Genomic DNA, 15,629 nt, shown 5'->3' on the forward strand with positions numbered 1-15,629 from the left:
AAAACATATTTATTTTGTTTTTCAAAGCAAAAACTATATTGTGTTGGTTTTATATTATGTTGGTTCCTATATAATTTAAGTGTCTTGTTTACATTCCACGGGATATACATCTCTGTTTTTTATCTTAATATATTTTCACATGTTTGGTTCAAATAAAAACTGTTTTGGAAAATAACCCTCACTCCTCCTCGCACTTACTTCTTACCTCCAAAGGACACAGTCCCCCCTAGTCCATTCCTTAGAGAGCAATCTGAATGAACGACATTTTGGAAGTACATTAGAAGTATTTAAATTGTCTAATTCTAAAGGAATAACCTCACGTACAAGATAATCTTACAACAGATGCCTCTTTGGGCTCACATGAATATGATACTTGGAACTGATTTCAACTTATTCTTTTTGGTGTCTCTTCCTTTCTCTCTCTCCTTTCTTTCTCTGTCAGTCTCTTTACTCACATGCACACACACACACACACACACACACACACACACACACACACACACAAAGACAGAAGGGAACAGAAGTTGGGGTTTGTGTGTGTGTGTATTGTTTGGCTTTGTTCGAGGCTTTCTGGTGGTAGCAGGCCAGTGCTGAATAATCCCAGACAATAGCTGTTGGCCCTCCTTTTGAAATGTGGAGGGAGGCCGTGGTGAGCCGGGATGCTGTGAGGGGACGGTACTCGCAGCGCAGGCCTTTTGTGAGCCCGCTCTCTCTTTCTTAGTAACATCTGTATGCTAATGTGGACCATTGGAAACGGGGTGTAGCAGGGGAGGGTGATTTGCAAGTCCATTGAGGAGTCCACGACCACGGAGCAGATTTATTGGGAAACTCTGAGAGAAGAGGGGGGGAGGGGCGTCACATAGAGGCTTTCAGTTGAATGTGTTTCCAACTGTTTACTAGGAGGAGGAGAGAGAGTGTGTGTGTGTGTGTGTGTGTGTGTGTGTGTGTGTGTGTGTGTGTGTGTGTGTGTGCGTGCGTGCGTGCGTGCATGCACATGCATGGTGTGTGTGTGTGCGTCTCATCCATGGGAGACATGAGCTACAGCCAGGGGCCTCAAGTACACTGCTCTTATCAACAGACTGAGACATATTTGTAAATGTATTTTTAACATATTGACCTATGTGCCTATTCCTAACTCTGGTAGTATGGTAGTATGACACTTCCATGGGGATGCCGGCTGTGGCGCAGGAGGTAGAGCCGGCATCTAATGATCGCAAGGTCGGCGGTTTGAACCCCGGCTGACCACATGTTGATGAAGTGTCCTTGGGCAAGACACTGAACCCCAAATTGCTCCCATTGAGCGGGCCGGTGCCGTGCATGGTAGGTTGCCACCATTGGTGTGTGAATGTGTGTGTGAATGGGTGAATGAGAGGCCGTTGTAAAGCACTTTGGAATAAGGCGCTATATAAGTCAGTCCATTTGCATGCAGTTACATGTTTGAGCAACCAGGTTGTTGTAGAAGTGCTGCCACCAAGTGGTCAGGAACAGTACTAGTCTGTACACTTCATGCCAGTTAAACAAGAGATCCATCATTGGTGTCCTGGAAAAATCTCAAAAACTAAACTTTTCAGGAATTTGTATTTAATTCAGCTTTCATCGATATATCACGATGAACGTGATGTATGTTCATACTGCCTTACTGAAAGTAAATACTACATAATTGTTTTAGAAATCACCATCTGTAGTTGTTGTTGACTGTTAGTGGTTCAATGTCTTTACATGTGTATGTGTATATGTGTATGTGTGTATGTGTGTATGTGTGTATGTGTATATGTGTATGTGTGTATGGAATGGAATGGACTTTATTTGTCATTGCTACAGTACAGGTACCAAACAACGAAATTTAGGATGTATGTGTATGTGTGTATGTGTATATGTGTATGTGTGTATGTGTGTATGTGTGTATGTGTGTATACGTGTATGTGTGTATGTGTGTATTATTGCTGTAAGATACCATACTACTATGCACTGGTTACTACATATACCAATGACATGTACTCTAGTACTCTCCTGACTCACTCACACACACACACACACACACACACACACACACACACACACACACACACACACACACGCACACACACACTAATAGCACCATCCATCCCTATATCTGGCATCTCCAGTGGAAGCACATTATAAAAAGGTTCTAGTATATTATCGTCCAGGCGGGAAACTAGCCAACCCTGAGCTTCACTCACAGTAGGACACTCAGCCTCAGCTCCTGTCTGTCCAGGGGTGCAACATCCTGACTGCACTCATCTTAAGTGTGTGAAAGTGAAAAGGGATGAGACTACAGGATGTTCTACATACAGTAGATGCCCTGATATTCTCTAGATATGTAGTACATGAACATGACCTCAGACAGAGGTGAATGACATTGAACACACTGTTACTCTGACCCATCTTAGGTGAAAGAAATGGTAAATGGACTGACTTATATAGCACCTTATTCCAAAGCACTTTACAACGGCCTCTCATTCACCCATTCACACACCAATGGCGGCAAGCTACCATGCAAGGCGCCGGCCCGCTCATTGGGAGCAATTTGGGGTTCAGTGTCTTGCCCAAGGACACTTCGACATGTGGCCAGCCGGGGCTCGAACCGCCGATCTGCCGACCTTGCGATCATTAGACGGCAGCTCTACCTCCTGAGACACAGCCAAATAACCAAAGAGCCACAAGAATGTCCTGAGATTGTAAGACAAATATATTCATCAATCTACGTATGGAGTTTTTTGTGGCTTTTTGATTGAAACAGAAATCCTTTTAATTGAAATAATATACTCATTATTACGGATGATGACTTGGGGCATGCTACTGTAACTGGGCGTGATGTCATAATGGATGATATCATAAAGGGCTTGCCAAGGGGAGAGGGTCTTAGTGGGTGAACATTCTGGAAGACATTCTGGTTGCAGACAGACAACACACTGGGAAGCAGCTCTCTCATATTGGCCTCCAATAGTACTCTAGACAGACTGTGTCTATATTTCTAAACTATTGATTTAGTTCAAACTAATATAAATGTGGCCTAAGGAAATGGCTTATTACTGGTAGTTTGAATTATGATTTCAGGTTAACAGAGACTCCTACTATCAGAAAGCGTAAGCTACTGTCAGGAATCATCTACACTGATTGACAACTTTCACCTCCATAGGTAAGTTGGTCATGGATAGTGTATGCAGGGTTGCCAGATGGAATTGACACTTTACAGCCTAACCACAGTCTAAAAACCGTTAATTCCACACAAAAAACAGCCCATCTGGCAACCCTGTATGCATGGTTGTGTAGGACTGACTTAAACAATGATGTTAGGCACTAGCATGGGTCAGGGTTAGGTTTGGGGTCATTGGTATATGTAGTAGCCAGTGCATAGTAGTATGGTATCTTACAGCAATAATGAATGAATTCAACCAATTGTGTTTAAGCCTGGTTGTCATGGTAATAGTGCATGATGTGTCAATGTGGCATGGTCAGAAGGTGTCATGGTTGTTTAAATGCTTAAATAACAGTATGGTTGGCATGGCAACCACTGTAACCACAGTTGCCGTTGGCTTGGCAACTAGGGGACTACTTAGTGGTACGGTTGGTCAAAACAATAGAAACAGATACAGACAGACAGACAGACAGACAAACAGATACTGTTCTCTCCATATAGATACAGTTCTAGGTCTGTGGTCAAAACTGCAAAGCGTGATGTCATTGTTATGATGTCACAAGACATGATGTCATTGTGCATGATGACACAGGACATGATGTCACACAGGGTTGTCCATGGTATTCTACAAGGTTTGAGTGGGCTCTTCTCTTTTTTTTTTGGGGGGGGGGTCATATGTATGTCCAATCGGTTGCGTATTGTGTCATCAAACTGAACGTTCGTTCTGTGAATTTGTTATGCCTTGTTGCTATAGCGTTGCATTCCTCTAGTAGCAACCACACACAGGCTTAACTTAAACTCAGGTGACCTCTTTCTCACCTGTTGTAGTTTTATATCATTTAATACTGAGAGGTCTTTCTAAGAGTCGCCGTCTAATGATCACAAGGTTGGCAGATCAGCGGTTCGAGCCCCGGCTGGCCACATGTCAAAGTGTCCTTGGGCAAGACACTGAACCCCAAAATTGCTCCCAGTGAGCGGGCCAGCTTGCCGCCATTGGTGTGTGAATGTGTGTGTGAATGGGTGAATGAGAGGCCATGGTAAAGTGCTTTGGAGCAGCTTTGGAGCAGCAAAAAAGGCGCTATATAAGTGCAGTCCATTTACCATTTCTGCATGTTGGGGAATCTGGCACTGGAGGAAGGCCTTCCCTTCCTGTGAGAGATGGGTCTAGAACTGTGGCACAGAAGAGTATGATTGGTCAAGCAAGAATAGTGACTTCATCAGGCAGGAAACTGATATATAACGGGATGAGGAGCTTTTTGTCTGCTATCTTCTCTCTGCGCTCATGGACTTGGAATGGACTTTATTTATTTGTCATTGCTACAGTACAGGTACCAAACAACGAAATTTAGGACTTTTGCTTAATAAAAGGCCTCTTTGGAGTCAATTGATTTAAGCTCTTTGTGCTTTATAAGTTCTACTCGATTTATTAAGAATCAATTAAATTCCACAACACACCAATAACAGTCACTATGGAGGAGTGGAGTAATGGAGTGGAGTGATTTAGTGTGTTTTAGTGACGAGGTGGTCCTGCTACAGCAGACGGAGAAGAGCATGGTGAAAACACGCAGACTGTTCAGGAAAGTGCCACTCAAGATCCAGCACTGCGTAAAATATTTAAGGAGGGCTAGAGAGAGAGGGAGAGAGGAGGAGGGGTATGAGAGGCTGGACGAGGAGCTCCCAAAGAGGGAGGTAGAGGAGAAAGAGATTTGGGAGAGGAAGAGAAGAGACAGAATGAGGAAGGAGGAGGAGAGGAGGGAGTGTGAGGAGAGATGGGAGATGGAGCGCCAGCCGGCACACAGCCAAGGTAGGACAGGGCTGTGGGTGGTTGATTTACCTGACTAGAATAAATATGAACAATCACTTTTTTCCTCCATCTCTTTCTCTTTTCTACTCTGTCCTTTTTTCCAGATACATTTTTCTGGCAGTGATGTCTTTATGCGTACTATACAAATAAAAACGAATGATCTTCGCATGAAATGTTTCCATGTCTGTCTGTATGTTGGTAGGATAAGAATACAAAAATAAATGCCCTTTTAAGTAAAGTAAGTTGCAGAGAGCAAACAAAACACACACGCACACACATGCATGCACACACACACACACACACACACACACACACACACACACACACACACACACAGACGCATGCACACACAAGAAGAAGAAGAAGAAGAAGAAGAAGAAGATGAAGAGGAGGTGTTGGATGAGCCAGGAAGAGGTTCCTTCGGTTCCATAGATTTCCACCCTGCGTCTACTGTGTGTATCCCTGTGGTTATTGGGAGCCTTTTCCCTGAGGGCTCCTACACACGGATGGCACACACACACACACACACACACACACACACACACACACACATACGCAAACACACCAGTATTACTAATGAAACACCCTGCCAGACAGTCCTGTTCTTGTTCTGTTCAACAACTCTGCCTCCCTGTCAGTCTCCCTCTCTCTCGCTGCTCCTCAACAGACAGAGTTAGAAGAAGACTGACTTGACATGAGTGTGCACTGCGCTGACAGTTGCGGCTGAATACAGAATAACCAGGGGCCTCGTTTATGAAGCTTTGTGTAGAACTGGCCTAAAATGCTTGCGTACATAGACAAGCAAGAATGTTTACGCACACCAACATTCGGATTTACTTTTGAAGTCGTTTTTTTTTACAAATTTGTACAATTATTTTTCTTCCAAATTTGCGTCAAAGTTGCATATGCACACTTTAATGCGTAAACTTTATTAATATTTATTTTTTTCTTTCAATTATTATTATTAATCCTTTATTTAACCAGGGTAGTCATATTGAGACAGTAGACTCTTTTTCAAATGAGCCCTGGCCAAGAAAAGCAGCACTTAATTTAAAAAAGACACCACATACCGTATAAAAACATACAATATACAACATCAAATAACAACAAACAAGCAACAGAAACAGTGAGCAGATACAGCCTATAAAAGATAACCTAAGCACATTTGCATGTATGATTCAAAGTCTCTGTAACACACAGTTTAAAGTCAGAGAGTGGAATGAACATGCTAAGTTTCAACTTTCTCTCATAAATGAGGCCCCAGGAGTATAGCCTGCTGAAGAAGGCCTCTGTACTGTGTTAGTCCAGACAGCGTTCAACTCACTCCTGCATTTAACATGGAGTGTGTCACTGCCAGGCATAAGCTACTGTGCGTATGGAATACTGAACTAATATCACAGATGCACAGCAGACTTGGACTGCATACTTTGGTGCAATCACAATTCTACACAACACTGGAATCATTAACATGACCAAAAGCACACACACACACACACACACACACACACACACACACACACACACACACACACACACACACACACACTCACACACACACTCACATACTCACAAACACACACACACATTGATTCGTCCTATAGAGTCATTAAACATGGACAGTGCATGTAGAGCACATAGGCGCATTGAATAAGAAATAAGGTAACATTTTCACCCTAGGCATTATGGTTAAAAAGGAAACACAATCTTTGTCTGTGTCGCTCCCCAATCAAACACAGCTAGTAAGGCTACTGGTTATTTTCCACCACATTTCACACATATGCTATATATTTTATCCCACATGGTTTTTCCATTTTATCCAAAACCAGCAACACTCCCTTAATGATTACACATCTCATCTGTGGGGAATTTGCTAGACCAATATCTCCTGCAATGCTCCTTTCTAACCACACGAGGTCAGTGGACATTTTCTTTTGACTAAAAAGAAAGAAAATCACTTGATCCTGGAAGGGTGAAAAGTAGCCGATACCATTACAAGCAAACAAACAGCATCCTGGATTAGACAGAGGTCATTATGAGGTCATAATGAGACAGAGGTCATTATGAGGTCATAATGAGACAAAGGTCATTCTAGCATTATGTGAATCTAAAACGATGTGCCCACACACCCAGTAAACAAAGAGTCCGAAAGACGTCCTCAGGGAAGCCGGGGAATGTGGGTTCAGATGACGTCTTTCTAGGACGTCCAGATGACTTCTGTAGTCCATAAGACGTCCTAAAGACGTCATCTGGACGTCCTAGAAAGACGTCATCTGAACCCACATTCCGGCTTCCCTGAGGACGTCTTTTGGACTCTTTGTTCACTGGGCAGTCCGCAACACATTCAGTACATTGATGGCAATCACAAGTTGATCAGGTGGAGGCTTGTTATGTGCAGTCGATGGATACAGGAGAGTGGTCCTTTTCCTGAGCTGTTCATAAAATAACATAGAGGAAACAGTGAAAGCAGAATACCTACACACACCCTCCCGTCTTTCAAACAGACACACACACACACACACACACACACACACACACACACACCAGCTCTGAAGGCCCACGCAAACGCATGTAGCATTTGGCCTTTAATTAATTAGCAGGATTGAAACAGTGAAAGCAGAATACCTAACACACACCCTCCCGTCTCTCAAACAGACACACACACACACACACACACACACACACACACACACACACACACACACACACACACACACCACACACCACACACAGACCAGCTCTGAAAGGCCCAAGCAAACGCATGTAGCATTTGGCCTTTAATTAAGTAGCAGGACTGCTTGTCTGTGCTGCTGAGGCCAGGCATTGATAAGATAATGGGGCCAGTTGCACAGTGGGTGCGTTGTGATTGTGAAGCACCTGACCCTTAGTTAAATGGGCGCTGAGAGGAAGCCTGGCTGCCTGGACTGGCACATACACTGTTGACTTAAGCGCTAAGACTTAAGCGCCATCCATCATGTGCATGCGTGTCACTGCATGAAATTAAAGCTGTACACAACCACTGTTCGTTCGATATCTACACAACGAAAATGCCACTCCCATCCACCTCTACATGGCAGACAGACAGATAACCTTTACCGAGTTTAGAGTCCACAAGCTGAGACAAGGAGACACAAGGCATCCCGATGTTTGTGCCAGAGCAGCACTCTGCACACTGATGGAACCCATTCAGTCTACCTAATGAGCCTGAAACGCTTGAACTCTCAAAGTACTGACCTGGCTAATGTTCCAGATGGAAAGGCGTGTTCCGTCGGTGGCAGCCATCCAAGATGTCCTCTAAAAGAAGTGCGTCGTCCCCAAACCCAAAAGCTCTTTGGATTTAGGGACAGATGGAGCCGCTGTAATGACTGGTTTTTAACACACAACAAGAGCTAGTAGAACGACCTGCGTAGGTGTTTTACCGCATGTCAAGATTTGATAGTTTTATTTTTGGTCTTCAAACAGGGAGGTGATTGGTGTAGCCAAGCAGCTGTGGGATGCCTTCCCTTGGATGGTGTCAATTGTGTGGGGGGGGCGGGAACGGTAGCCTGGTCGCTGGTTCGATCCCCACCTCAGGAGGGAGCTTGCATGTGCCCTTGAGCAAGGCACTTAAGCCCTAATTGCTCCAGGGGCGCCGAATACGGCTGACGTCTAGGACTGTGCCTAGAGCAAAAATTCCAAATTCCAACAGTTGACTGACAGGTTGATTGCATGGCAATGAATCAGTAAAAAATGTCCAGTGGTCTAGCACCGCGGTCACACATATGCCCATGTCGGCATGGGTTAGAATCCGGCCCATGCCCTGCTGACATGCCCTCTCTCCCTTTCTCCTCCTTACTTTCCTGTCTGTCTTCACTACATCTGTCCGATAAAAATGATAAATATGAGTGGGACTGCCCCACTCAGAAAAAAATAAAAAAGTTGCTTGTGCTGCCCACCACCTCGCCCTGTTAGGTAGTGATGCCTCATCCACAGGTCCCCTATAGGGCTGCTGTTGTGTCCACACATAGGGGTAATTGGGGGTTTGATTGCTTGTTACTATGGTGATGCATGTATGATTGATTGCTCTGTGATTATGATGTGAAGCCTAAGTGATGTGCCTACCGGTATATATCTGTGATGTATTGCTCCTGTCTGGTTGTTTGATACTCGGTAAAGAACACAGTGACGCTATGCTACGGTGTGTTGTGTGCTTCTAACCCCAAACATAACAGCTGCATTCAGGGACCACTTGCAGGGACTTGCAGCAGATCCATCTAGGTCAATAGGTGCCCAGTAGCCAAGGGGCAGTAGGCCTACGCATTCTTTGTTGCATACCGCTGTGTGGCGTCAAGTTGATGTTGCTGCCAGATTTTACCAGGCCCTCAAAAAGCCTGGAAGGAATATCAACCACTCAGAGTTGGCCTTGAGAGTGAGAGTGGACACAGAATTCTATGGGAATTGACCTTAATTGACCTATGACCTTACTCCGTAAAGTATCTGTGGCTCCAAATGGAGTCTGAACCCTGGCAGGAAGTTGAACCCTGGCAGGAAGTTGAACCCTGGCAGGAAGTTGAGGTGTGCTAGCAAAAACAATCCCCCTAGGCTCAAAGGGAGGAGGACAAAACAATACTAGCTACCTAGTTCATAAAGGGGATAGCAAGCTAGCTAATAACGGCTTCACGGAGGAGAAAAAAAGCCTGAAACATCCTCAAAATCTGTAGTCCATGTGTCACACTTGTGGGGACAACTATCACCATAGCAAGTACAAACATCCAGTTATGTCCCCTAACCCAGACTCAGCCAGTGTATCTAATCAGTTGGAACCGTTATGTAGAAACAGAACACCAACGCCATGGTCAGATAATCCCATTTTAGCTATGTCCTTTGCTGTCAAGCTTGATCTATTCAAGATAAATGACGCATGCATTAAAGTTAGCCCACTTGCTGCAATAGCCGAATGAGAGGAAGTTTAATCAAGAGTATAATTGCAACCAGGGTTAGGGTTAGTGCCCTGCATAAGTAATGAGACAGTGAAGCATATTTTCTTGTTTCGGCACTACACTCCAATATATTGGTTTCGCCTATTAGAGCAGTGTTGCATCAGTACAGGTACAAGCGTGTCCAGCCTAAGATGTCTTTTGTATTACAGGTTTTCATGCTGCATCAGAACTGTGCCTCTAATGTCACACCAACGATGCGTTCATACAACGTCATGTTCAACAAACTTAGTCAAGCAAATGTTCATTTGATGCTTTTCTTCTCCTTTGGCGCACTCACAGGGTATATACAGGAATCTGGAGGTTCATTTCAATACCTTTCTAAGACTTTTTAAAGACCTGGTCAATATATTTCCAGACCTCACCGCCACTTGGAGCTGTAACCGTTTACATCAGTGACACATTTAACTTAACAGTCTTAGTTTGCAATAGACTAGACCACGATCATACAACAGAATTTTCGGTTCATCTTTGTTTTTTAATAAAACTAATAAATTCACTTTTACTAAAAGTTTTTAGGACTCAAACTCTTTGGACAGAGTCTAATTCAGAAAAATACCTACAAAATGCAAGACCTCATAAAATCGTGATAAGACTTTTTAATACTTGAGGGTCTTGATTTTCCCAAAATGGATTTATCAACTTTTAATACTTTTCAAGACACCGCGGATACCCTGACTCCCCATCCCATGCATATTCGGGGTGCTATGTTGATTTTAATGAGTATACATGCGTTAGTATTTTGCGCACAACAGTGACTGAAGTTCAGCAGGGGGCATCAGCAGCACTGGGAGCTCCCTCCCTCCCTTCCTTCCTTCCTCCCTCCCTCCTCTCTCACTCCCTCCTCTCTCCTCTCTCCCCTCTCTCTTCCTCCCTCCCTCCCTCCTCCATCCCACCCCCCTCCCTCCCTCCCTCCCTATCCCCTCCCTCTCTCCATCTCCCCTCCCTCCCTCCCTCCCCCCTCCCTCTCCCCTCCCTCCATCTCCCCTCCCTCCATCTCCCCTCCCTCCCCCCTCCCTCTCCCCTCCCTCCCTCTCCCCTCCCTCTCTCCTCCCTCTCTCCTCCCTCTCTCCTCCCTCTCTCCTCCCTCTCTCCATCTCCCCTCCCTCTCCCCCCCTCCCTCTCCCCTCCCTCCATCCATCTCCCCTCCCTCCATCTCCCCTCCCTCTCCCCTCCCTCTCCCTCTCCCCTCCCTCCTCCTCCCCTCCCTCCCCCCTCCCTCCCTCCATCTCCCCTCCCTCCCCCCTCCCTCCCTCCATCTCCCCTCCCTCCCTTATCGACAGCAGTCACAGAACAGCAAAAACACACCTCCACACAGTTTGTTATTTAAATGTCTTTATTAGGATAAAACTTCAATTCAAGCACTTTCCATCTTTATTAGAGTGTTCTGTATACAACTCAAACAAGTGTAAATAGTGACATAAGAACATATGAGAGAGAGAGAGAGAGAGAGAGAGAGAGAGAGAGAGAGAGAGAGAGAGAGAGAGAGAGAGAGAGAGAGAGAGAACCAAATCTCTCGTGAACTTCTACCGCAGCACCATAGAAGCTGTTCTGACAGGACGCATCACAGTGTGGTTCGGCTACCTGACTGCCCAGGACTGAAGACGCTTACAGAGGACAGTGAAGACTGCAGTTAAAATAATGAAAGACAGAACTGCCACAACTCAATAACATCTACAGACTACAGCACCCACTGTATAAAGAAAGCTCAATATTAAAGACACCAGCCACCCTGCCTATGCACTATTCACACTCCTCCCATCCCAAAAACGCTATTGAAGTATCAACTCACACACAACCCGCCTCAGAAATAGTTTCTTCCCACAGGCAGTCAGGTTGCTGAACAGCTGAACCATGCATGCGCACTGCACTTGGCACTTTCCACCCTGCACGAAGCACCGTGTACTGTATTGTTGTTTGTTTGTATTGTGGACCATGTTGTTGTGTGTGATACTAGAGAGAGAGAGACGAGGCTGAAGAATGGCATTGTATTAATACATATCACAATAAACCTGAACTAGATAGATAGTTTATTAGCCACACGACCAGAGCCTGTGGAATATGTTCTCGGTACAGCATATTAATCACTGCAGCAGCACACAAATGACAAAAACAAGGAAGTGCACAATAGACAACCAAAAAAAAGTACCTTTCACACAAGAAATGCAGCTCAAAGTGCTTTACAACAGGGATAAAAACATAAAGTGAATATACAAACATATACAAGCATAACATTTATATAAAAGCAGGGGAACTAGATAAAACAGTAAAGATAAAATGCAATAAAAGAAGAGAAACAAATGTAAGAAATAAATAGATAAAACATTTAATAACAGTCACACAAGTGAGGTTCTATCCCCTAAAACGAAATGTAGGTTCCACTGCCTTAATAAAATGCTGAAATAAAAAATACAAATGAAATAATAGTAAAAAAAATGAATTAAAAAAGAAGTATAAGGAGTTGGATAAAATTCGTACAGCGGAAGTGGAGAAATTAATGACATACACCAAACAGAAATATTACGATGGAGGACCTAAGTCTTTAAACTCCTAGCATATCAACTTAAGACACAGACTAAAAAAGCACACATTTCGAAATTGAAGACTGTAGAAGGCTCTGGAACAATAACGGAAAAGGATAAAATAGCTGAAGAATTTGTAAAATATTATGAGAACCTCTATAAAAACACAGAAAATATTGACCTGGGACTAATGAAAGATTTCTTACATAAGTTAAACTTAAAGCAGGTAACAAGATCAAAAAATTAACAGCTCATTAAGGACATCACAGTAAATGAAATACAACAACAAATAAATAACCTTAAAATGGGGAAAACACCAGGTGATGATGGATATACTAATGAATTTTATAAAACTTTTAAAAAACAATTGATACCACTACTTTTACAAGCATATAAGTAGGTATTACAAACAGGAAATTGGGCAACTACTTGGAATTCATCTATAATAACGGTTATACATAAAGAAGGTAAGGACGCTACTGAATGTTCGTCTTACAGGCCAATATCGCTACTGAATACGGACCATAAAATAGTAACAGCTATTATTGCCAATAGGTTAAAGGACATCGTGCCAGATATAATAGACAGCGACCAATGTGGTTTTATACCAGGTAGGCTGCTGTCAGATAATATAAGGAGGACGTTAAATATAATGGACTACGCACAAAATAATGGTGCAAACCTTCTACTCTTGACACTGGATGCAGAAAAAGCATTTGACAGAGTGCTATGGCCATTCATGTTTGAAATTGTAAGAAGCTTTGGATTTCATGAGAATTTTAATAAATGGCTTCAAGGAATGTATAAAAATCCAGTGTCAAGAGTAAAAGTAAATGGCACAATATCCAGAAGATTTCCAATCTATAAAGGTACAAGACAAGGAGACGCACTCTCAGCAGTTATATTTGCTATATGCATGGAAGGACTAGCAGAAAGTATAAGGAAAAATAATACCATCAAAGGCATAACGATAAAAGAGGAACAGCATAAACTGGCATTATATGCAGATGATGTGGTTGTTTATTTAACATCACCAGCCCAATCCTTACCAAGCCTAATGGAAGCAATTACAGAATATAGTAAACACTCTGGTTATAAACTAAATGAAAGTAAGTGTGAAGTATTAACAATTGGAGAACAGATAGATTCGGAAATTAAGGAAAAATATAAGTTGAAATGGGATGCAAAGAAAATCAAATATTTAGGAATCTACCTCACCGGAGATATAACAACATTATACACCGACAACTATCAAGCCCTTGAAAATAAAATACGAGAAGATCTTAATAGATGGAAGATAACACCTGAATCCTTAATGAGTAGAGTAGAAAGCGTCAAAATGATGATCCTCCCACAGTTTCTGTTTTTATTTCAAACATTACCAGTTCCCATTCCACATGGTAGCTTCAAAAAATGGAATACAATGCTCTCAAATTTCATTTGGAACTACAAAAGTAAACGGAAAAACGTAGTATACTAACTCAAACCAGAGAAAAAGGAGGGGTTAATTTCCCTGATCTAAAGTCCTATTTCCATGCAACTCAAATAGATACAATAATGAAATGGATGAATAACTCGGTTCAAACCAAATGGAAAGACATAGTAATACCAATATCAATAGGAACACTACCTTTTCTGAGTCTAAAGGATATTCAAAAATAGTGGAAATAACAGATGCATAGAAAATACCCTCATAAATTGGAAAACTATTCGTAAAATGTATACATGTGATGACAAATGTATTTATTTGAGAGAGATAGCCAGTGATCCAGACTTTTTACCTAATAAAACAGACAAAATATTAGAAGAATGGGCTAGGAAGGGACTACAGGTGTACTCACAGATGGTTACAAATGACATGATACTCATTTGAAACCTTAGTTAATAAATTTAATATAAGTAATAGCCATTTATTTAAGTACTTACAAATTAGAAGCTACCTTATAACACAGCAGAGGAGACAGGAACAAAGATCACATATACTGATGGAATATCTGAGCAAAAATAGAAACAGCGAAAAGATAAAAATCTCAAAACTTTACAAAATCATGCAAGAAATCAAGATACAAGAAGATAACACTAAAGAGAAATGGGAAAACGAATTAGCAATAACAATTACGGATGAAGATTGGAAAGAAGCATGCAAAAGAATATTTAAGACAACACAATCAAAATTCTGGAAAGAATTTGCTTGGAAAATAAATATGAAGATCTTCCTAACACCGAAAATGTTGTCAAAATATAGGCCAACAGGCAATGCAGAATGCTGGAGGAAATGTACGGAACGAGAAGCCAATCACACACACATTTTTTATACATGCCCTAAATTGAAAAGGTTTTGGGAGGCAGTTCAAGTAAAAATAAAACATACATTTACCTTACAAAATCCTATACATCCAGTCAATATTATACTCGGTCTTATTCCATTAGATATACACAGGGAGGGAGATAAATATTTGTACACCATATTACGTATCGCGGCTTTAAAGCAAATTACACGTAAAGGGTTGGACTTAAACCCACCATCTGTTAATAATTGGAAAAAAACAGTTGAAGAGATAAAAGAAATGGAAAGAATTACTTATAAAGTGGGAAACCGTGAAGAGCAATTCACTATGAACTGAAGTAAATGGACCGAATGAATGAGTAGGAAGAACCCCCCCCCCCCCCGATCCCACCCCTCCCACCCCCCTCCTTTTATCTCTTACTTTTCTATCTCTATCCCTATAATTTCTCTCTTCTTTTTCTGTATTTTCTCTCTATTCTTTATTCTTATTTTTTTTATTTTTTGTTCTCTTTAAAAAAAAAAAAAAAAAAATATGCAGGATGAACTTAAACAAGTGAAGAAAACTTGTAAAGTGTATGAAATGAACTTGTGAAATGTAATGTACAACCCTGCAATAAAGTATTAAAAAAATAATAATAATAATAATGCTGAAGGACTTTGTACCCCTGAGTCCCTTGCCTTGACAATATTTAAGACTTCACTTGCCTCGAAAATATTTAAGACTTGGCTTTATTAACATATTTAAGACTTGATATTAAACCTCACAGGTTGGTGAGAAAATATAACATTTATCCTTTTAGTCTTCAACTGTATTTACTTCTTAAAAATGTAAACATACAACACCAGTGCCCCGTTAGCCAGGTAAATCACAGGTGCTGCTACT

This window comes from Nansenia antarctica (assembly GCF_963989245.1).
Source record: "Nansenia antarctica genome assembly, chromosome: 14".
In the NCBI taxonomy this organism is placed as follows: domain Eukaryota; kingdom Metazoa; phylum Chordata; class Actinopteri; order Argentiniformes; family Microstomatidae; genus Nansenia; species Nansenia antarctica.